Source organism: Neofelis nebulosa, chromosome 6, assembly GCF_028018385.1.
Source record: "Neofelis nebulosa isolate mNeoNeb1 chromosome 6, mNeoNeb1.pri, whole genome shotgun sequence".
Classification (NCBI taxonomy): domain Eukaryota; kingdom Metazoa; phylum Chordata; class Mammalia; order Carnivora; family Felidae; genus Neofelis; species Neofelis nebulosa.
In genome coordinates this window covers 73,412,614-73,435,864 of record NC_080787.1, presented here as the reverse complement: position 1 = coordinate 73,435,864, position 23,251 = coordinate 73,412,614, and the positions used below count along the sequence as shown (strand labels likewise).

The following is a 23,251-nucleotide window of genomic DNA, read 5'->3' as shown; positions in this document are numbered from 1 at the left end:
CTGCAGGTGTTTCCTAGTTACACTGGTATTTCACACATGGATATGGACATAATCCTCATCACAAAAACAAACCTCTTGTTCTCACTAGGTATATTAAAAAACCTGATAATCTACAGAACTCAAACCCATAAACTCCACAAATTTGGAATCTGTATGCGGCTATACTCTGGAAATGGAAAAAGTTATGTGTCAGAAAATGAGGAAGACTCTAGGATGAAACCAGAAGCCAAAGAAAGAGCCAGAGGACGCAACTGAGAAAGGTCAGCCAATACCAGGGGAGAGGAACAGCTGGTTGCTGGAGACCCATGGAGCCAGGGCCTGAGCTGCAGGGAAAACAGAAGACTAAGGAAGGAGGTGGTGAGGCAGAGTCTCCTGGAAGAAGTAAACAGCCCTATCCCAAAAAAGTCCCATTTTGGAAATCAGATTTGTTTTCTAACTGCTATAACATAGTATCTTCTATACTTCCCATCTGTGCATACTTAATACGTGAAGCCAAGAAAGTGCGAGAAACTCCACAGAACTTTCCTTAAGGCTGAAAAAGTGCCTCAATTCTCATCTCTCTCCCTCACTGAAATCTCACCAAGGTGACCACCACGAATTTCAGACAACTGACAATGCTTCATGCTCCTCACAGGCTTCATTTTACAAATAAATCTAATACTTCTGCTACATTCTACTTAGATTTACATTTAATAAGGGTGCCCAGGTGGCTCAGTTGGTTAAGCATCTGACATTGGCTCAAGTATGATCTCACAGTCCATAAGTTCAAGTCCTGCATTGGGCTGTGTCCTGACAGCTCAGAGCCTGGAGCCTGCCTCATATTCTATGTCTCCCTCTCTCTCTGCCCGTCCCCTGCTTGTGCTCTGTCCCTTTCTCTCTCTCTCAAAAATAAATAAGCATTAGAAAGTAATAGAATTCTACTTTTATTAGCCTAAAATAACCTACTAAAAGAGAGGGAAGGCTTCACAAATACTGAGCACATTGATTCTCGACATCCTCTCACACATGATGTCCTCTGAATTTTTGTCGCTTTAAACTCAGCCCCTCAACATGCTCCAGACAATAAACACACAAAGCCTTTGTTGCAGGCAAGCCATCACTAAAGACTGGTCTTTCAGGCTTTCATCTACAACTGTTTCATCAACATCCCACCTGCTCCATCCCAGACTCTCAACCTAGTCCTATGGCATTGTAGACTCTGAAATCAGACACAACACAGAATGTGCATCCTGTATCAATACAATGCTCTTCTCTACCAAGAACCTGTCAGTTCACTGGATTCATGTTGCCTCACTTAGTACCACTACAACAACTCCTAACCAACTGAGGAATATCAGAAGAAACTGCAGGCCATTCCAGAAGAACAGCACAACAAAAAACAGCATAAGGCACTTGTCCCTGGCACCAGGTAATGGCATCTGGAGCAGGAATGGGCCCCCAGCTTTCCTTCCACCATTGTAACCAATACCTATCTCCACTCATGTAACAGGAACCATTCAAGGTCAGAAGCATCAGCAGTCTTGTGGCCTAACTTTTGTCTAATTTTCCCAGGCAGCTATATCAAACTTCCCAAACTCCGTTTCTCCTACCCATCAGAACTTGCTGTCCTCCTTAAAATTTAGATCTGACCAACCCGAGATTATCAACCCAAATTCATGATAGCCAAGAAACGGCCTCATAATGACACCATGGCCAGGCTTGAACTTTGGTGTCCATGGAAAATATAGGCAGAACACCACTGCATGAGTGTCTATTTTTTCTTTTTTAAGTAATGCCATTTGTATTAAGAATTTCTAGGGGCGCCTGAGTGGCTCATTGGTTAAGTGTCCAACTTCGGCTTACTTGCAAGCGCCCAACTTGTTGTTCATGGGTTCGAGCCCTGCGTTGGGCTCTGTGCTGACAGCTTGGAGCCTGGAGCCTGCTTTCGATTCTGTGCCTCCCTCTTTCTCTGTCCCTCCCCCGCTTGTGCTCTGTCTCTCTCTCTCAAAAATAAATAAAGATTTAAAAAAAAAATTAAAAAAAGAATTTCTAGAACCTTTTTAACATGCTATTTTTTAACCACAAAAGAGGTCTTTCATTGAAAATAATATCAATATATTTCATCTTATAAATGGGATACTCATTTGGTTACTAGCCTTAGCTGTATCAGTAACCAGCCTTAGCTATATCAGTGTTCAGTTTTACTCCAGGGTAATCAATTAAAGTTCTTTGTTTAAGCCATAGGAATTTCTCAAAGTAGCTCATGCTATAAAAGAAATTCAGATCTTTAACTCGTCAGACTTTCTATGCCTAAATCTATTTGTCCTTTCAATTACTACAAGAAAATAGAGTTGAATTTTATCCCCTTACCAATTTTACTGAAATATAGAAAATAAAGAATATTCACTAACTTACATATATATTTGGCAATTTATCTCAAAAGAAAACTTCTACCTAGATGCTCTAAGTTATTTGATCTGTGTCTGAAGGGCTAAAGTACAAATATGTAGGCTAAGGTAATTAACTTTTTTCAGACAAGGATGGATTGAAAATACAAATAGCAAACGTAAGAAATATGGACTGCCTCTATATCAGACAAAAGAAACTTCATGACAAGAAAATATTACCAGAGATTAGAGAAACATTTCCTATGATTTTAAAAAGGTCAAGTAATCAGGAAGATGAACAATCCTAAATGTGTATGCACATAATGACAATAATAGAACTTCCAAATACATGAAGAAGAACTGAAAGAATGTGAGGGACAGTGACAAATGCACAATCATATGTGAAAATTTCAACACACTTCTTTCAGCAATTGATAGAGCAACTAAATCCTGAAGAGTAATGATGATGATATAAAAGATTTGAAAAATACTACCAACCATCCTGAACCAATTGATGCTTATAAAAGTTCACATGGGATATTCAACAAAGCAGATCATATGCTGAGACAAAGCAAGTCTCATTAAATTTCAAAAGATTGAAATCTTAGAAAACATGTTCTCTAAGACAAGAAAAACAATTATAAATGTCTAGAAAAATCTCTCAAATATTTGGAAAACAAACCACACATTTCTAAATAAAATAAGGGACAAAGAAAAAATTATAAACAGAATTAGAGTATATTTAAAACTGAAGAATAATGAAAACACAACTTATTAAACTTTAAGAAAGGAAACTAAAACAGCTTGTAAAAAAATAATAGCTTCAAGTATCTATTTTATAAAAGAAGAAAGGTTTAAATTCAATGACCTACATTTCTACATTAGAAAATTAGAAAAATAATAACAAAAAAAACCAGAGGAAGTGAAAGGAAGGATGTCATAAAGATATAACCAGAATGCAATTAAGTAGGAAATTGCAATCAAGAAAATTAGCAGGCAAAGTTAATTTTTAAAAAAGATTAATAAAATTAATAAAGGTCTAGTGGCGCCTGGGTGGCTCCAGTTGGTTAGTTGGTTAGGCGTCCGACTTCGGCTCAGGTCATGATCTCACAGTCCATGAGTTCGAGCCCGGCGTCAGGCTCTGTGCTGACTGCTCAGAGCCTGGATCCTGTTTCAGATTCTGTGCCTCCCTCTCTCTGACCCTCCCCCATTCATGCTCTGTCTCTCTCTGTCTCAAAAATAAATAAACGTTAAAAAAAATTTAAAAAAAATTAACAAATGTCTAGGACTTATCGAGAAAAAAAGAGAAATAGCACCATCATACCAAGATCAGGAATAACAGAAAGAATTTCCTGTATATCCTCTAGCGATTAAAAAATGAATGCAAAATTACCAAAAATAATAAAACACTTAGAATAAACTTAACCAAAGAGATGAAAAGCCTCTACTCTAACACTGATGAAAGAAATTAAAGATGATACAAACAAATAGACATTCCATGCTCATGGATTGGAAGAACAAATAATTTTAAAATGTCAATACTATCCAAAGCAATCTACAGATTTAATGCAATCTCTATTAAAATACCAACAGCATTTTTTACAAAACTAGGACAAACAGTCTGAAAATTTGTATGGAACTACAAAAGACCCCAAATAGCCAAAGCAATCTTGAAAAAGAAAAGCGAAGCTGGAGGCATCACAATTCCAGGCTTCAAGTTTATTACAAAGCTATAGTATTCAAAACAGTATGGCATTAGCACAAAAATAGACACATAGGTCACTGGAAAAGGATAGAAAGCCCAGAAACAAACCCATAATTAGATGGTCAATTAATCTTTGACAAAGGAGGCAAGCATATGCAATGGGAAAAAGTCTCCTCAATAATTGCTTTTGGGAAACTGGACAGCTACATCTACATACAATAGAATGAAACTGGACTACTTTCTTACACCATACAAAAATAAATTCAAAATGGTGATACACCTAACTGTGACATGTGCAACATAAAAATCCTAGAACAGAGCACAGGCAATAATTTCTCAGAGATTGGCCATAACAGCATCTTTCTAGGTATGTCTTCTGGGGCAAGGGAAACAAACGCAAAATAAATTACTGGCACTACATCAAAATAAAAAGCTTCTGCAAAGCAAATGAAACATAAAAAAAACTAAAAGACGACCTACTGAATGCGGGAAGATATCTGCAAATGACGTATCTAATAAAGGATTTGTATCTAAAATATATTAAAAAATGTGTACAACTGAAAACCCCCAAAACAAATAATCCAATTTAAAAATGGGCAAAAGATGTGAACAGACATTTCTCCAAAGGAAATAGATGGCCAACAGACACATGAAAAGATTCTTAACATTTTCCATCATCAAGGAAATGCAAATCAAAACCAAAATGAGATATCACCTCAGACCTATCAGAATGCCTAAAATCAAAAACACAAGAAACAAGTGTTGGCCAGGATGTGGAGAAAAAGGAACCCTCATATACTGTTGGTGGTAATACAAACTGGTGCAGCCATGGTAGAAAGCAGTATGGTAGTTCCTCAAAACATTAAAAATAAAATTACCCTACTGGGTCTTTACTCAAAGAATATGAAAACAGTAATTCAAAAGGATATGTGCAACCTTATGTTTATTGTAGCATTCTTCACAATAGACAAATTATGGAAGCAGCCCAAGTGTCCATTGACAGATCAATGGATAAAGAAGATGTGGTATGTGTATATACATATATATATGTGTGTGTGTGTGTGTATTTATATATATATGTGTGTGTGTGTATGTATATATATATATATATGTGTGTGTGTGTGTGTGTATGTGTATATATGTGTGTGTGTGTATTTATATATATATGTGTGTGTGTGTATATATATATATGTGTGTGTGTATGTGTATATATATATGTGTGTGTGTGTGTGTACAAAAAGGAACGAAATCTTATGATTTGCAACAACATGGATGGATGTAGAGAATACAATGCTAAGTGAAATAAGCCAGTCAGAGAAAGACAAACACCATACGATTTCACTGATATGTGGAATTGAAGAATCAAAACAAACTAACGAAGGAAAAAGAGAGAGAGAAAGAGAGAGAAACCAAAAAAACAGATTCTTAAACACAGAGAATAAATAGTTCCCAGAATGGAGGTGAGGCAGGCAAATAGGTGAAGTGGATTAACAGTACACTTATCCTGATGAGCACTGAGTAATACATGGAATTGTTGAACCCCTATATTGTACACCTGAAAGGAATAGAACACATATGTTAAGTACATTGGAATTAAAAATTTTATTTTTTTCAAATGTTTATTTATTTTTGAGAGAAAGAGCGTGAGTGGGGAAGGGGCAGAGAGAGGACCCCGAGCAGGCTCTGTGCTGTCAGTGCAGAGCCCAATGCAGTAGGGCTCAATCCCACAACTGTGAGATCATGACCTGAGCCCAAATCAAGAGTCAGGTGCTTACCTGACTGAGCCACCCTGTGGAACCTCAGAATTAAATTTTTTAAAAAACTCATGCAAAATTATGAACAATCTATGTTAATAAATTAGAGAATTTACAGTGAAATATACTGACCAACACTGACAAAAGAAGACAAAGAATTCTCAGTAGCCCTCTGTTAAAGAAATTGAACATTTATTAAAAATCTCACCATACTCAGAGTGCCTGGGAGGTTGGGTAAGCATGATCTCATGGTTTGAGTTCCTGCATTGGGCTCTGCACACTGGCCTGCAGGGAGCCTGCCTGAGATTCTCCCTCTCTCCCTCTCTCTCCCCCTCCCCCGCTCGCGCTCACTCTCTCTCAAAATAAATAAGCTTAAAAAATTAATTAAAAAATACTAAAAAATAACATTTTAAGAATACAGTATATAATACATATAACATACAAAATATGTGTTAATTGACTATATTATCAGTAAGGCTTCTAGTCAATAGTAGGCTATTTGCAATTAAGTTTTGGGAGAGTCAAAAGTTATACTCAAATTTTCAACTGTGTAGCAAGATCAGGGCCCCCATTTCCCACATTGTTCAAGGGTCAACCATATACACATATTAGAACTGTTTAAAAGGTCCCAAAAGGGGGCGCCTGGGTGGCTCGGTCGGTTAAACGTCCGACTTTGGCTCAGGTCATGATCTCACGGTCTGTGAGTTCGAGCCCTGCATCGGGCTCTGTGCTGACAGCTCAGAGCCTGGAGCCTGTTTCACATTCTGTGTCTCCCTCTCTCTCTGCCCCTCTCCTGTTCATTCTCTGTCTCAAAAATAAATAAACGTTAAAAATTTTTGTTTTAAATAAAAAAATAAAAATAAAAAATAAAAAAGGGTCCCAAAAGCTCTTTAAAGATAAACAAGGCTAGAATTAGGCTGCCATTCATAAAATTCTTATCAGAATCTGAACACTAAAGGATACGATGTGTTTTGGCAAAAAGCTTTTATGTCACTTAAGGCATAAGCCAAAGTCCACTTCTTCCAGAAAGCCTTCCCTAACCACTTCAGCCCATAGTAATTCTCCCTTTTTCCAACAACTGGGGTACCTGTCAACCGAACCACTCACGCTGGCACTTAATCAATAACCATCTGCTTTTGTCTTTTCTTTCTGGTAGGATTAAGTTCCTTGTAACTCAGGGCCTATGTCGCCTTCCCCTTTTTCTTTTTTTTTTTAATTTTTTTTTTAACGTTTATTTATTTTTGAGCCAGAGAGAGACACAGCATGAACGGGGGAGGGGCAGAGAGAGAGGGAGACACAGAATCAGAAGCAGGCTCCAGGCTCTGAGCCATCAGCCCAGAGCCCGACGCAGGTCTCGAACTCACGGACTGTGAGATCGTGACCTGAGCTGAAGTCGGACGCTTAACCGACTGAGCCACCCAGGCGCCCCCGCCTTCCCCTTTTTCACTCCTCCACCCACACCCCCAAGAGGGTCTGAATAAGTAGGTATATTCTCAGTTGGATTGGGTCGCAGAGCCAAGGCCCAGACTTCAGAATGAAGGGACTGCAAGCTGAACCCAGCTCTGTCCTTTGCCAACTGAATGACAAAGTAATTTCTGCATCTCACGTTATCCATAAAATGGAAAATATATTAGTAATATTCTCATATGACTGTTCTGCAGACTCAAGTAAAACATGATTGTAAAGCATATGAGATAGTACCTGGCATATGGTAAGCACTCAAGGATTGTTATTTTTATCACTACTAGGACGGTTACTACCATTACAGCTATGCCATTATGCTACTATTTATTAGGACGGGAGAAATGAGTCTTGGAACCACATGATTCCTAATTTTGTGCTCTCCTACCCAATTTTATTAGTTTAACCATTACATTGATCAACGTCTCCTTGACATCCAATTAGTAAGCTGGAATCCAAATGCAGTTCTGGTATAACTAGAAAAACAATTAGTCAATTCTGTGCCCAAACTGTTCACTTCCCTAGACAAGGGTAATTGTTTACTTAACAAAAGCCTTTATCATAATTGTTGTTATTAATTAAAAGTTTACATTGGCCTTGTACCTGTGATGTCTCCAGTGGAATTATTTTTGTTTCATTCCCATATTTTGTAAAATCATAAAGACATTTTCATACATCTACCACAAATACAGATTCTTCTAAAACATATTCCCTTTCCCATTTAAAACATGAGACATAAATAAACAATGCATTCATGTGGACATTATTTTCCCATGCCAAGTGTATTTGCAATGCTTTGGTATTTAGCAATGACAGATTTATAGCATTCTGCTGAAAGCTCCTTTGTGATTCAAATACACTTTAGAGCAAATTAAAAATAAGTTCAAATAAGGAGCTGCGGAATTTTTCAGGCATTCTTACCAAACATGATTCTGCAGATTTCAAATCAGAAGAGTTGGACTCAGCACTAGCTGCTGACAGCATTATTTGATCTCAGTAGACGTGCAAACGCTTAACAACAAGAAAGCATGTCAATAATTCATAGATCTAGAGACAACTCTCCTGGGTAAGGAAAGAGTATCTTTTTTTTTCCCCTACGTCCCAAGACACGACTCTGCTGTGTGAGAGGAAATTCTTCCCTCTTCAGCCTGCCAGTAGACGCATCACCTGTTACAATCAGATGTTTTGCTGACTTCAATTGTTTAGTCCATTAAGACCAGGCAACCAGTTAGCTCAATGTACAAGTCACTAAACCACAGACGACAACAATCAGTCTGGAAATTCAGCACTCCTTGCAACCCCAGGAATCTTAACCCCACAATCTACTTCAAATAGATGAATAAGGTTTTACTAACCCAACCTTGAGATCCATGTCTAGGCAGGTAGCATGGTTCCTAGACTCTGTTCACACTGGGAGGCAAGCTGAGATCCCAGCACCTCTCTGGCCCTACTTAGTCTCCTATCTGTACGGCCTAAATACATCTGCACTTCTGTCTTATCCTCCATCCATGAACTCAAAACAAAACAAAACAAAACAAACAAAAACATATTAATGCAGAAACAGCCAACTAGGTAGGGCTGTGTACTATGAGACAAAAGTTGTGGTTGTAAGATACACTACGGATCAGAAATCAGGATGGCGAATAGCTATAGTGAGCACATTAACAGGAAATTCAGTGAGCAATTGCTATTTTAAAATAAAAATTTATATTCATTTACCCACCAAACTATAACCCTGAGTCATTAGAAACTGAAGACAGTGATAATTTTTTTTTTCATTTTCAGTAACATTTCTTAATTTGAAAATTCTATTTTACTCCAGGAGTCTAGCTCAGATAACTGTTCTGTCAGAAAATACCCTTGTAGCACAAGGAAATTGACTGACCAATTAATTTATGAAATTGAATCATTAAAATAACAATTAAGGGGTGCCTGTGGCTTACTCAGTTGAGTGTCCAACTCTTGATTTCGGTTCAGGTCATGATCCCAGGATCGTGGGATCAAGCTTGAGATTCTCTCTCTCTCTCCCTTTGCTCCTTTCCCCCACTCATGCTCTCTCTCTAAAATAAAAATTAAAAAAAATTTTAAAGTAAAAATTTTAAAAGAACAATTTGTAAATGTGCCAACTATACTCTACACCAGAAACAGAAACATGATGGTAACTCATTCATTTATTCAGTAAGTATTTTTCGATTGCCTCCTATGTCCAGAGAATATAGCAGTGATGGAAACAGGTGAGTTCCTGAGCTCACAGTCTAGTGGACGGAGTCACAAAATAAATGAGTAAAATACATGTGTGCCAAATTGTGATGAACACAGCTGAGAGAACTCATGCAGGTAAGATGGAGGGAGACAGTAAGGGATTGGTTGCAATTTTAAATACAGTACTCAAGAAGGGCCTCAATTGGCAGATGACTTTTGAACAAAGATGCAAAGGGAGGTAAGTAAACAACGTTATGCTGACATGGAAGAGTGTAGAAGAAGAGGCCAAAGAGAGGGAAGCTGACAGGCCTGAGGCCAGGGCCATGATACACGGAGCTTCTTCCCAGCACCATACTGCTGTATTTTAAGGAAATTATTATTCCTATGTTATGAGTGAGGGTCTGAAGCTCAGGTCTTTTGCCACTTGCCCAAGGTCACACAGTTAGTAGTGCTGACACCTTAACCTAGGTGCTACAGCTCAGTCCAGCAGTCTTTCCACTGTACCTAAGTTGCCACACTGCTGCGTCCAGCTCTATATACCACAACTCATCAGCAGCAACCGATGAAACAGGATGGTCAGAATGGGTGATTGCAAGAGCAAGGGCTCTGGAGACAGCACATGGAGTTGCTGTAGAAAGAGAAGACTCTGCGCACAGCAGCATCTGAAAGGCTGCCAGACCAAAGAGGGAAGAGAGGTGTTCAATAATCCTCCAGAAGGCAGAACTAGGACAAGTGCATGGAAATTACAGGGAGACAAGTTTCCAATAAATAGATGAATACTGGAAGTGCCAGTATAGGAGCTGTCCAACAATGGAATGGGCTATCCTGTGAAGTTATGAAATTCCAATTACTGGAGTTACTCAAGCAGAGGCAGAATGGCCATCTGTCTGAGATGAAGACAGATTTCTACACTGATGTGAAAGCTACGTCGATTGACTGGTCTTACCCAATTCCGAGTCCGCAACTATACAAGCATCGGGGCAGTGTGGTGTACAGTGAAAAGTTCCAGCTGTGAAATCAGACAGCTTCACTAAAATCCAGTCTCCACCACTTATAAGTATTAAGCTTTGTGCACTCAACCCCTGCAAGCCTCAGTTTGCTTATCTGAAAAAAAAGGCAAATACAGAAGCTGCTTCATAGGGGTTATTGAGAGAATTCAATGACATATATAACCCATGTAAAGTACTTAACACAGTGCCTGGCACAGAGTAAAAACTCAGTGACATTTAGCCTAATAGGTAAATATACTGGGAAGCCTGTGTACAAAATGTATATATATAAGATGTGTGCGAATTTCTCTCTCTGTTTTAATCTTACTCAGTGGCAAGAAGAGTTCAATGTCCAAAGCTGAATTGTAACAGCAGAGTAAATTACAACATGATGATACTAACAATAATAGTCATAATAAACACATAAACAGTCAGCCTCTTAGACTAATCATTTCATATTATGTCTCTCTTCATTAATAGGATATACAGAAATCTTTTAAACATTTGATACACGAATTTAAAACTAATGAAAGAAAAATCAACATTTTCTTAATTAAAACAATTATGAACAATTTAAAGTCTTTCAGCAGGAGAAAGAACACCTAACAATCTGCAGCCGTATTCAATGTGTGTGTGTATACGCAAATACTCAAGTGTACATGTGTGTGTACACACACATACACACACACATTTACACAGGCTTTCTTTTTCAAAATTAAGGAGCTAAACTAGGAAACTCAGGGTAACTTTTAAATTAGATATTAATGAGCATAAGTATTCCAGATTTTTATTAAGGCCAAGTATTTTATGCATATATGTCTGTATTAATATAAAGTGAAGGAGAAATAACCACAGAAAGTAATATCTGTAACGCTGTAATCTGGAGATGCCTCTAGATGGTGGAGAGTGAGTTACAACTTTAGATTAACTTGCCATCACTCCTTTGCCCTTCTGGATAAACTGACATTTATTATTCAATGGGAAAACATTCAAGAATAGACCTCAGTGATGAAAGGAAGCCTCCACTTTAGAAAAAAACTTGGGTGATGTCACTATATTTTATTTCTGGGTGCTCAGTGCTGTTAGAAAGTCATAGTAAGTAAGACACAATACAGAAAAGGAAAAAAAGTACCTTCACTAACAGTACTTGCATGATGCAACAATATATATATGGATTCATATCCATCATATTTGATCCTTCCAATAACCCTGTGATATAATTCCTATTATCCCTGCTTTTTCAACATGCAAGTGGGCTCAGAGAGTAACTTATTCAGTCACATAATATTATGGAAATGAAGATACAATTTGATTCTAAAACTTTTCATCTTCCCATATTGTCTGTCATGTACACACATTAAATTAGTATATTTTGACACAGATCATCTATTTTAATAGATTTCAAATATAATAAAATATATTGAATACCAAAACAGTGTTGAACATGTGTAATGGACTCCTAAGAGCTTGGTGTCTGAAGAAATGATCCCATCTGTCACCCAATGACGGAATCAGGAGTCCAACTTGGTCCCCATGGACATTACAGTATTAAAAATCGGATTACCTAATGGTCAGTTCTGAGAAACTCCTTCCAGACACTCTATAACTTCTGCTTATGAAGCCCAGGTCCACTCTTGAAAGCAAAACAGTATAAAGCCGACTTTCCTGACTCACCCGCCAAGGATCTGAAGTAAGCAAAATCCTGTCAAATCTCCTATACCCATCATAACATCATAACATCATAATATTGAGCCTCTTTTGATTATTCTCTGACTCGGCAAAATCGCTCTTCAGTGGCACTCAGCACTTAGCCTCCAATTTGGCAATGAACATAATCAGTCACAACACTTGAACCTTTCTCTTCATGCACCCAAAATAGTATAAGTTGTTGGTCAGTCTCCATGATGGTTCAAATGGACATAATGAAGAAACAATTCAACATGTATTTTTTTTTCAAAATTGCTTTGAAGCTAGATCTGTCACACAACTGATTTGTTGAAAACCAAAAACACTGCTACCCTCTAGCTTGACTTCTCTCCCGTGCCCCTGGGCAATTAGCCACAGAGGACTTGTGGCTTCAGAACAAACCTCATGCTCTCATGATTATGCACCTTTGTCCATGATGTTCACTCCGTGACAGAAGCACCCTTTCCTTATCCCCTGTCTGCAGACTCTTCCCTTACCCTTTAAGGCCCAGTTCAACCTCCAGTGTCTGAAATCTTCTAGACTTCCTGTTCCTTCCTTCCTCCCCCTGGCTCTGTTAACTGTGCCCTTCTCTGCATTTCCACAGCACTCTGGAAATCTTACCATAAAGTAGTATCACCAGTCATGTGGGGGTCTCTCTACCCTGACAACAAGTGAGCTCATCAGAGGCATGGACTGGGTCTTCATCTTTTATTATTTCTAGCACTGGGCTCAGTGGGAAAGATGAAGCCATACAGTACACAGATGACTACGATAAAGAGGTCAGAAGTGAAATACTTCACAGAAAGGGGAAATTAATTCCAGCCAAGGGGTTGCAGAAAGCTTCATGAAGAAGAGAGTACCTAAGAAAAGACAGGAGAAGTTAAGGAGATTTTAGCAATGTGGAAATGAGGGCCTGCTTGGCTATAGAGACAAACGGAAGAGCGTCAGCAGAGATCAGAAAAGCCATGAGCCTGGCTGGAGTATGGAGCCTCAAAGGAAAACATAAATACCTCTTGAACACCTCTGCATAGTAGACACCGCGCATTCACTTTACATCCAGTACTTCATTAAATTACCTCATTTTATCATCTCACTTAATAATTCTGTGAAGTACAATTTAGTCTCACTGTTTAGAGCTCAGGAAATTAACATTCAGAGAGGGGGGCTTTCTCAAGGATATCCAGTTAACAAGTGGTAAAATTGTATTTTTTAATATTCATCTTTGTGCACACATTCTTTCTACAATATAGTTTCCAGGTTTGAGAGTAGGAATTAAGTGTAACCTGGAAAGGCGTCGGCTCCCCCAAAACTACCTTGTGCCTGCCTTGATACCCATCCCAGCTTGTCACCACAGCAAAACACGCACACACACAATACATATGCAGGCGCACTAACTCTAAACTCACTGTTAGATTTTCTTCCTCCAAAGACTGCTCAGTGAGACAGGAAAGTGTAATATGCATATCAATAAACCCTAAAAATCCCTATCAAATATGTCATTTCAAATATGTCTTCCAAGACAAGAATAGCATAGGAGAGGGATGAAGAGAGCAGGTTCAGGAGCCAAGCTTCCTAGCTCTGCCCCCTCCCTGGCTGAGTGACTTTGGACAGGTTGCTCAACCTCTCTGTGCCTCAGTTTGCTCATCTGTAAAGTGGGAATCAAAATAGTACTTTTTAAAAAATGTGTATTTTTGAGAGAGAGAGCGCGCACACGCATGAGCGGGGGAGGGGCAGAGAGAGAGGGAGACACAGAATCTGAAGCAGGCTCCAGCCTCCTAGCTGTCAGCACAGAGCCTGACACAGGGCTCAAACCCATGAACCGTGAGATCATGACCTGAGTCAAAGTTGGACACTTAACGGAATAAGCCATCCAGGTGTTCCCAAAATGATAAAATCAGTTTAGGCACGTGACCCCTATGAACTCTATCATGAACATAGTAAACACTCAATGCAATGTTTGGTCTACTTGAGACTAGTACATGGCCATGACTCAATCCCAGGCCCACTGTTTCCCAAGCCTGCACTTCCACATGGGTCTGACTATAAATCTATTAAGAGCTCAGAGAAGAGACACATATAGGCAAACATGAACAGGAGGAGAAAGACTCCAAAGCAGGCCTGGGAGATCTGAAGGATGAGCAGATTTCAGAGGGGCAAAGAGCAGGCAAAAGAGCACTTTAGATGGAGTCAGTAAGCAGACAGCAGATAATGGCATATATAGTTATGGGAGAGGAGTCCAAGAGACTAAAGAATAAGGTATTTTAGGGAATAATGGAAAATAATACAAGATAGGGAAGTTGGGATCTTAAGAGCCAGTCAGGAAGTGCTGACCGGACAAATGGAAACAGGCGTAGTCTTCTGAGTGAAGGAGTGAAATGATCCCAACAGTGTCTTAGGAAGTGAATGGTGCTGGGTAGGAAGGAGCTCAGGATTATTTTCACCACACACGAAAGAAGGGCTGGAAGGAGAGCTCGGCCAGGGCACTGAAAGTGAGCACACAGAAGACCAGAAGCTCTGGAAGATGCTTATGGAATGGTAGGGCTTGCTGCCAGACTAAAGAGAGGGAGAAAAAGTGAGGGAAGACTCCAACACCACGCCAATATTAGGCTGGTGAAGAATGGACTCTAGTCAGAAATCTATACTAAATGACTGGAAAGTACAAAATGTACAAACATTTACTCAGACCACATGAACTACGCTCTGAAGTTGTTTTTTAATTCTGTTCTAAATCTTAGCTTTTTATCAATGAGGCATGGTAATGAGGTAAGCACATTAATAATTAAAGAAGCCAGCCTCCTGCTATGTGCTTTGCATCAGTGCCATTCTCAGTGATTTTATGCCGGAGTCATATTTTTGGAATATACTGGGAAACTGGGAATCTGACTGTTATTTACCATCAGCCATCTAGTACAAAATGTACTGCGGGTCTTGGAGCTGAAATGGTTGCTTCATTTGCAATCCACAGTTATGCCATAGTTACTTGCATGCATGAAGCATGTAAAGCACATAATTTTGGCTTGGGGAAACTGATTCTGATGAAGAAGGCTTATTGGAAATATGTATTTTTTATAATCTATTCATTACATACACGAAATAGTGCTTAGTAATTATCAAATAAAAGGATTATGGATGGTGGACTTTTTTTTAATTAAAAGACAAAACAATCTTTATAAAACTGGATAATTTAGGACCCGTATTTATAAGAGACATTTTTTTTTTTTTTTTAGGAAGCAGCAACTTCTTGAGAACTACCTAAGTGTTTTGCGCACCGTTATAAAATGGCAGATTGTCATGATCCATTTATATTCTGCTGACAAATGTTGGGCCAGCCATTGGACCTAAGTATGCCCCTTCTCTTGGAGCTTTTCTTTTACTGGGGGAGGCAGACAAATAAGAAAATAAATAAAATACACGCTAATGCATGAATAATAGAACTTCAAATAAAGTATACAAATAGATCAGAAGAGAAAGTAGCTTTCTCCTACCATTGTTCTAAGAGATAAAAAGAAATGCATCATAAACAATCAGCTACTGTAAAACCCATTTGAGGAATCTGAAAAGAATCACAAGTATGTTTTGTTTTTTAATCTTGTCAGAAACAGATATTCATGAAAATAGAAGGAAGGCATGGGAAAAGGAGCAATCGGCAAGCATCCTCTGAAATATATTTCCAAGCAATTTTATTAAAAATTTAGAAAGTCACGTCTCTCTCTCTCTCTCTCTCTAACAATCAACATTACTTTCTAATGGGTTGTTTTCATTCTTCTACTCATCCAGCTTAAACCAAAGCACACATTAAATACAAGAGGATTTATTTTCCTGACTTCTGCTGCAGTGAAGCCAATCTAATCAAAAATGAAATGGGGAATGAGCTCACTGAATAAATCAGAAGGAAGAATTAAAGAAGCTGACAGATATTTTGGAGGTTTGTTAAAAAATAAATTGGACTTTCATTATAAAAATTGACTTAAATGAATGATATACTTAAGAACCTACTTCAGAGCATTTCCTTAAAGTCAGTTTGATTAGCAACCAAAAAATACTGCCTTTCAATAGTTTGTTATATTTCCAAAATGCAAGAGATATAGTAATTGGCATAAGTGAGAGTGAATGTCCAGGAAAAAAAAAAAAAAGGAAGAAAATGCTAAAAAAATCTGTGAGTCTGGTGATATATGCTGTTCAGATTTGAAACCTAAATGAAAAGTTCAGTAAGATACTTTATTATTTTTTTAAAGGTTTATTTACTTTTCAGAGAGACAGAGAGAGAGTGTGAGCCAGGGAGAAGCAAAGAGAGAGAGGGAGACAGAGGATCTGTAGCAGGCTCTGTGCTGACAGCAGAGAACCAGATATGGATGGGGCTCGAACTCTGGAACCATGAGATCATCGCCTGAGCCAAAGTCGGACACTTAACAGATTGAGCCACCCAGGCGCTCCAAAAGTTCAGTAAAATACTTTAAATAGTACTCCCTAAAATAATTAAATGATGATCAATGTACTTTTGATATTTGAAGAAAAGCAAAAGGAAACTGGGTAGTAGACATAGCCCTCTATAGACCTACAATTTGTAAACTACTTTACTCCCTTGATAGACAGTCTTTAAATATAAACTCAATAACAAGGAAAAAAATAAGTCATTGTCAAAGATAGCTGTTTACATGACATGTAACACTTAAATTGGCAGAGGTGGGGAATGTGGAATGGAGTCAGATCACGTTCCCTCTTAAATCTCCAAAACAAGGAAAGAGGACATATTGATCCTTCTATTCATCGGAGGTAGTAAGCCTTCCACGGAAAGTTATCATGCTCATTCTCAACTGAGCATGATCAGACAACAGATGGAAAAAGAGATTCTGTTCTAGGTACTGCTTGTAAACAGATAGAGATGGTAAAGGAACTCAGAAACCTGCTGTCTGAAGAAAAGAGGAATGGAATGTAAACTGGACTTATTCCATGAAACCCCAAGGAACAAGACAAGGACAATGGATGGAAATTAACTATACATATTCTACCAGTCAGTTGTGGCTAAAGATGTGTGAGAGAACATTAAGAGTAGTGAATTCTGTGGAAGGTGTTCAGGTACAATGAGCTCTGATAAGGATGGGGCAGAATGCACTCCAACCCTGAACAGAAAAGTTACATGGCTCACCTTCCAGGATCACTTTCACCCTGAGATCCTGTGATTGTAAGAAATAGAAGCCACGGTCGGTCACTGACTTTGGGGGACTTAAAAGTCATTCAGTGACATACAATAGGTGCCTTTGAAAAACTGGTAGGAATACTATATCCACCAGGGTCCAAGGAGAAAGCTAAGGGCACCACAATTTGGGTAATATAAGGAGAGTTTAATAAAGACACTGTTTCTATGGGGCGCCTGAGTGGCTCAGTCGGTTGAGCGTCCAACTTCGGTTCAGGTCATGATCTCGCGGTCTGTGAGTTCAAGCCCCACGTCGGGCTCTGTGCTGAGAGCTCGGAGCCTGGAGCCTGCTTCAGATTCTGTGTCTCCCTCTCTCTCTGACCCTCCCCCGTTCATGCTCTGTCTCTCTCTCTGTCAAAAATAAATAAACATTTAAAAAAATAAAAAAATAAAGACACTGTTTCTAAAAGTGTGGGTGACCTAAGGGGGAAACACAATATCCTGGTGGCCAACAACACAAAGGGGCAAGGTCATCCTTCATTTACTCCAGGCCTAAGGGGATGAGAGGAGGAAGCAGTTACCAGAACCAGGAGAGACAGCACCATGGGGAAAGGACCACCTGACAGGAGCTGTGACCTTTCATCCTACAGGCCACTGTTAGGACTGTGGAGGGAGCAGAGAGTGGTATGGATCAGCAGAATGGAGGGGTGGAGAAATCTGGAGGACCAAAAGAGGCTATCTAGCATAATGCTAGTTAGCAAGGCACACAAAACAGGGCAAATAATGAAAGCCCTAGCCTGAGTAAGAGGTTGGAATATATTCTCTCTCAGGTCCCTTCCAAAGGATGTAGTATGTATTTTTATTGGTGGAGACTCATAGACCTACTGTTCTTTACCATCATTTTGTATCACTGGCTCTTTTACATTTTGCAAGCATTCCCTGGATTTGTTCTCCGAATTAAGCACTCAACTGCAATATATTTGCTGTACCCAACATGGTAGTACCATAGAATACATGATGTGGAACCTGAAAATCTGAATATAGAACCACTTACCCCACCTTAGGTAATTTTCCATCAGAGAGCCTTGCTACTCCTTCCTTTATTCAACACATATGTTTAATCATCTCCTACTTGTCAGGCACTGTGTTAGACACAGGGACACAACAGTCAACATGACAAGTCCATCTCTGCCTTCATAGAGCTTGGAGCTGAATATCAATCACTCTAATCTATAACATCCCTAGTCTGTAAACAATTCTCAGAAGTGCTATAGATCAGAGGCTGGCAGACAATGGCCCACAGGCTAAATCTGGGTGGCATTGCTTGTAGAAACCATGTTTTATTGAAACAGCCATGGCCATTAGCTTATGTATTGTCTATTGCTGCTGTAGTGCTACAATTTCAGAGTCGTATGGTTGCTACAGAAACAGCATGGCCTTGCAAAGCCTGAAATATTTATATCTGGCCCTGTAGAGAAAAAGTTTGCCAACACTTGCTCTAAATAAAACCTAATACTTTAAGGATGTAGATTTAAGGACACATATTTTCACTTGTAAAACATCCCTGAGTACTGCAGTTACAAACCAAATCATGAGGGAGTTGGCTTTCTGAAAGATTGTATTTCTACTTGGTTTTGTGGGGGTTTTTTTCCTTCTTTCATTGTGAAAAAAGGTACCATGTGGCCAATGTCTTCTATCAACAGCTGTCTTTAGATGATGTTCACCTTGTCCCTTATTATTTCTAGCCTTTTGATTGATCAGTTTTCCCCATCACAGAAGGCCAGTTTTATAAAAGATTCCCTTCCCTGAATAACACCAAACAAATTTTGACAGGGGTGACTGTAGGCTCTCTTTTAAACTGAATAATAAAATTGATTGTAAAAGCACTTAGCTCACACTCAAATGCTATATAAATGCAAAATCATAGCAGCAAGAGGATGTTCACTTCCCTACAGACAGAAGCATAAGTAGTTGCTTTTTCCCCAATCACTTGTCCAAGAGAACATTAAAATTTTAAATCAAAGAAAACAAAACCTAGGTATCATTGGCAGTTACCAAATATTCCTAATAAGTGTCAGGATCTGTGCTGCTTGTGGTTCCTCCAAAGGATGTTAAGAGGCTAAGTCAGTGGTGGCTGTGGCTGACCATCAACTTGCCATTGCCCAAACCCTCTTCTTTCCCTAACGGTAATCAATGTAGCATGAATAAAATTAAATGGCCACTTAGTTCATATTTAGTCACTAAGATGCAGCAAACACTAGATTGAGAAAAGATCCTTGCCAAGTTTTGTTTCCTGAAAGTTTTGCCAACCCACCAATCCACTGATAAAATATACACCAAGTGTTCAAGAGAGGGGCGACTGAGCCTAACAATGAACAGAGAACTAAGAGATGACTAACAGGGAAACAGCAAGAAGAAGGACTGGCTCACAGGTAACAAGAGTGATCTCTTCTAGATTCCAGCTTAAACGTTCTATCCTTGAAAATGCCTTCCTTAGACCATGACAACTTCCTCTAATACATATGCTTTTAACATTCCATAGTCTTGTTTCACATCAGTTCTCACAACCGCAACTGGATAATTCCCTATTTAATTAGTTGTTTAATGTCTATGTCCCTCAATGACAAGCAAGCTCCATTGAGCTCATTATCTGTCTGCTCAGAGCAGAAATCCCTACAGCTAATACATGGTGCTCAATGAAAAATACCAGGAGACTGACCTAATGAATGAATGGATAGGTAAGCAAGCTAGATCCTAGGTACTCTGCAAGCATATAAGAAAGCTCTGGTTTTTCTGTGATATGCTACCGAAAAGACAAAATAGCCAACATCTTCCTGTACTTATGTACCACACACAATATTCTAAGAATATGCACTACTTGCATACCAACTCTTCTCTATCAACCATCTCTCTTCTCTTTTAATCTCTTTTTCTGTACTGACTTTATCTCTCAACATACAACCATGCTCAGGTTGCTTCCAGCTTTAAAAGAAAAAAAAAAAAAGCCCTCTCTAATCACCCCCACTCAACCTAGCTGTTCTTACCAAGGTCACAAATGGCATCCTAATTGTCAAACCTTATGGCTATTTGCAAATCCTCATTCTATTTCTCTGCATCATCTGACCACTCATATGATCCTAATGACCACTCCTCTATTCTTAAAACGCTTTGCTCTCTGACTTTAGTGACACTACTCCCCCAATTATCCTTCTATACAATTCCCTGTCAATTCTATAACCTAATCTAAAGATGTGTCTACTTTTTCTTCAAATCACTAATATATCTTGCTTTTATTACTGCATCAACCTTCTGACTGATCTCTTGGCTCCTTCCAATCCATTCTTCACAGTGCAGTCATATGCCTTCCTCAATAATGCTCCAAAGTGACCAGGCCTAATTTAACTGGCTCTATTAAATTGTGACTCTTGACCTTCAACTTCTAGTACCTTCTTCAAGAAGTTTAATGCATATGTGACATACACATGCCCCGTGAAAGAACTAAAATATTCTCTCCAATCTTCACCACAATGTCCACTGGACTCCTAATATCTTTATATATGCAAAAACATATTTAAGATAGTATTTTCTAAGCTTTAACAAGGCCTCCAAAATACTGGTTTTGGAAAGCTGGTTCCAAACGCTGGTGTGCCCTCCATCATTCATGAAAAAAAAATAAAAAATAAAAAGAATAAAAACGATGCTTATCATCAGTTTGTACTCCCGAACCTCACTCCCATATTTTGCCTCTGAATTTTGTCATTTTGGTCCACTTCCCTGCTCTGAAAGTCATCCAGATTATCCATGTCCCAAATTATACATGCTCTTTATTGCACTCGATCTAAAACCCTTCTGGAGCAGTAAGTCTTCCCAAATAAAAACAAGTAGAATAGCAGATAGCAACTCACAAATCTTTGCCAGGCGACTCTTATTGCAGTCACATGATGCACTGTAAATTCTCGATTTTAAATAGGAAAAAGGAAACACAAACAAGCCCAAGAAAGTGATCAATGTGCATGCAATTAATTTGGCAAAAACATCACTATTGAAAAATATACCCATCTCGTGAACAGAGTCCATCTTATTATGTGTTTTTTCGACATTATGAGCATTCTATGAATACTAAACACAGTACATTTCTTTATAATCTATGGATCCTGATGGAATCCAAGTCCAAAAACATGTTTCCACAATTCCAGACTACCAAGCTACCAGAAGCCTTTCATAATTCAGTCCAAGCAACTTCTCCTGCCACTTCAAACATTCTAGACACACTAAAACATTGTTTTCTCCATGCACGCCTGACTTCATGCCTTTGCTTACTAACCCCTTCATCTGTAATGAATTCCCAACTTCAGCCCCTATTTCCTAAATATCTGGTACTTATCCCTCCTTAAAATGCCCCCTTCTCCATGAAGCTTCTCTGTCCTACAGCATTTTATCTGATCCTTCTAATGCAAATTCACCCTTTCCTCTGAATGTTTCTCGGGCACCTGTATATCCATCCCCAGGACAGGCCTGTGAGGTCTTTGAGTGAGAAAGCCATGTGTGTGCCAATTAGATACCTACAGCACTTTATACAGTTCCTCCAATATAGTGGGTGATCAATAAAAGATCTATTCCATGATTTGACATTCCTACCAACAGCTTCAAAACACAGGTCCCTCCTTCTCTACGAAGCCTCAGGAACCATTTCGGTGGTCAAGCTAGGCTTAAACATGCTCAGAGGCGTGGAACAAAACACAGAAATTCATAGATTTCTGCGCCAATGTTCCTGTAACCCCAAGCACTTGAATGCAGGCGCAATCGACGTAATTAAGTGAAGGGAAACCCCAACAGCGTGCGTAACTCCACAGCCGTGTGACTGGGGTGAATGTATGTCCAAGCCCAGGGCCATGGGAAAGGCACCCGCGGGCCACCTGGGCAGAGAGCACGGCCGGCGAGGCTGGGCAGGGGAAGACTGCGGGGCGCTTCCCCACCTACCTTCGGGGCTCCAGCAGAGGAGGGAGGGCGCCCTCCGCCGGGAGCCAGTGCAGGCGGGGAGGGAAGCGCTGGGGCTGGGACTCTGAGCCCCCTCTCGGAGCGGGGGAAGCCTGAGTGCCCGCCCTGGAGGCCCGGCGCCGGACCGGGAGCCTGGAACGCTGCCCAGCTCGTCCTGCCTTCTACCCTTAGGGGTGGAGAGCAGGGCCACGGCCCAGAGACCACAAGCCCCAGAAGGCCCCGCGGCCGCTCGCCAGGAAAGTGAGTGGAGAGTCGGTCACCCGGAGCGGGCTCGGCACGGCGCCCCGAAGCTCTCTAAGGAGGGCTCGGCGAGGGAAAAGGACACGCCCCGTCGCTTTCCGAAGAAGTGCGCCCTCTGGAGCTTGCCAGTGACATGGAGGCCTTGAGGAGGAAGAAATCCTTGCAGAGACTGTCGGACAGAGACGCATTGATGCCATTGGGGGAGGGGGGAACTCGGAGAACTGAGGAAAAACTGAGTTCTAAAACAATTTTTCTTTTTCCCAAGGTGAAATTAAATTTCTGTCTCTTGCAAGAAATTATGATTATTATAAATGGTTTTGCTCACTTTTTACCTGTTACGTTGCACATTTAGTCTACGTTCTTAAATCGTTTTTGCCTTATTTCTTTCTAAAACTCATATTTTAGAATCCCAAATGGATTCTAAGCATACTGAGGACAGAGTCTTTGTAGTTTTCTTTGGTATTATACACAATACTTGGTTGCTATTGGGTAGAAGTTTCATTTATAGAATCAATCATCGATCATTTCTACGTGGAGTTCTGTTCAGCTTACTTTTCTAAACGGATGAGCCTTCTTTATTAAGACATGCATTTGCATGCAGTTATTGTAAATTTCTTTAAAACATTAAGTATCAATGTTCTAACCATCTGCCCATGAAAAAGAGTCAATGATTTCAAGTCTATTGTAATTTGTTTAATATCTAATCCTGCAGAGGT

General features: G+C 39.5%; 1 protein-coding gene across 1 annotated transcript in view; it reads right to left on the bottom strand.

Annotated features, from left to right (window-relative positions):
* The window catches only part of MEI4 (meiotic double-stranded break formation protein 4), a 212,859-nt gene extending 190,299 nt beyond the window's left edge, over positions 1 to 22,560 (bottom strand). The window contains exon 1 of the mRNA XM_058734521.1: positions 22,278 to 22,560. The gene's annotated coding sequence lies outside the window, so the exon portion shown is untranslated. The remainder of the gene's footprint in view (positions 1 to 22,277) is intronic.
* Between the last annotated feature and the right edge of the window lie 691 nt (positions 22,561 to 23,251).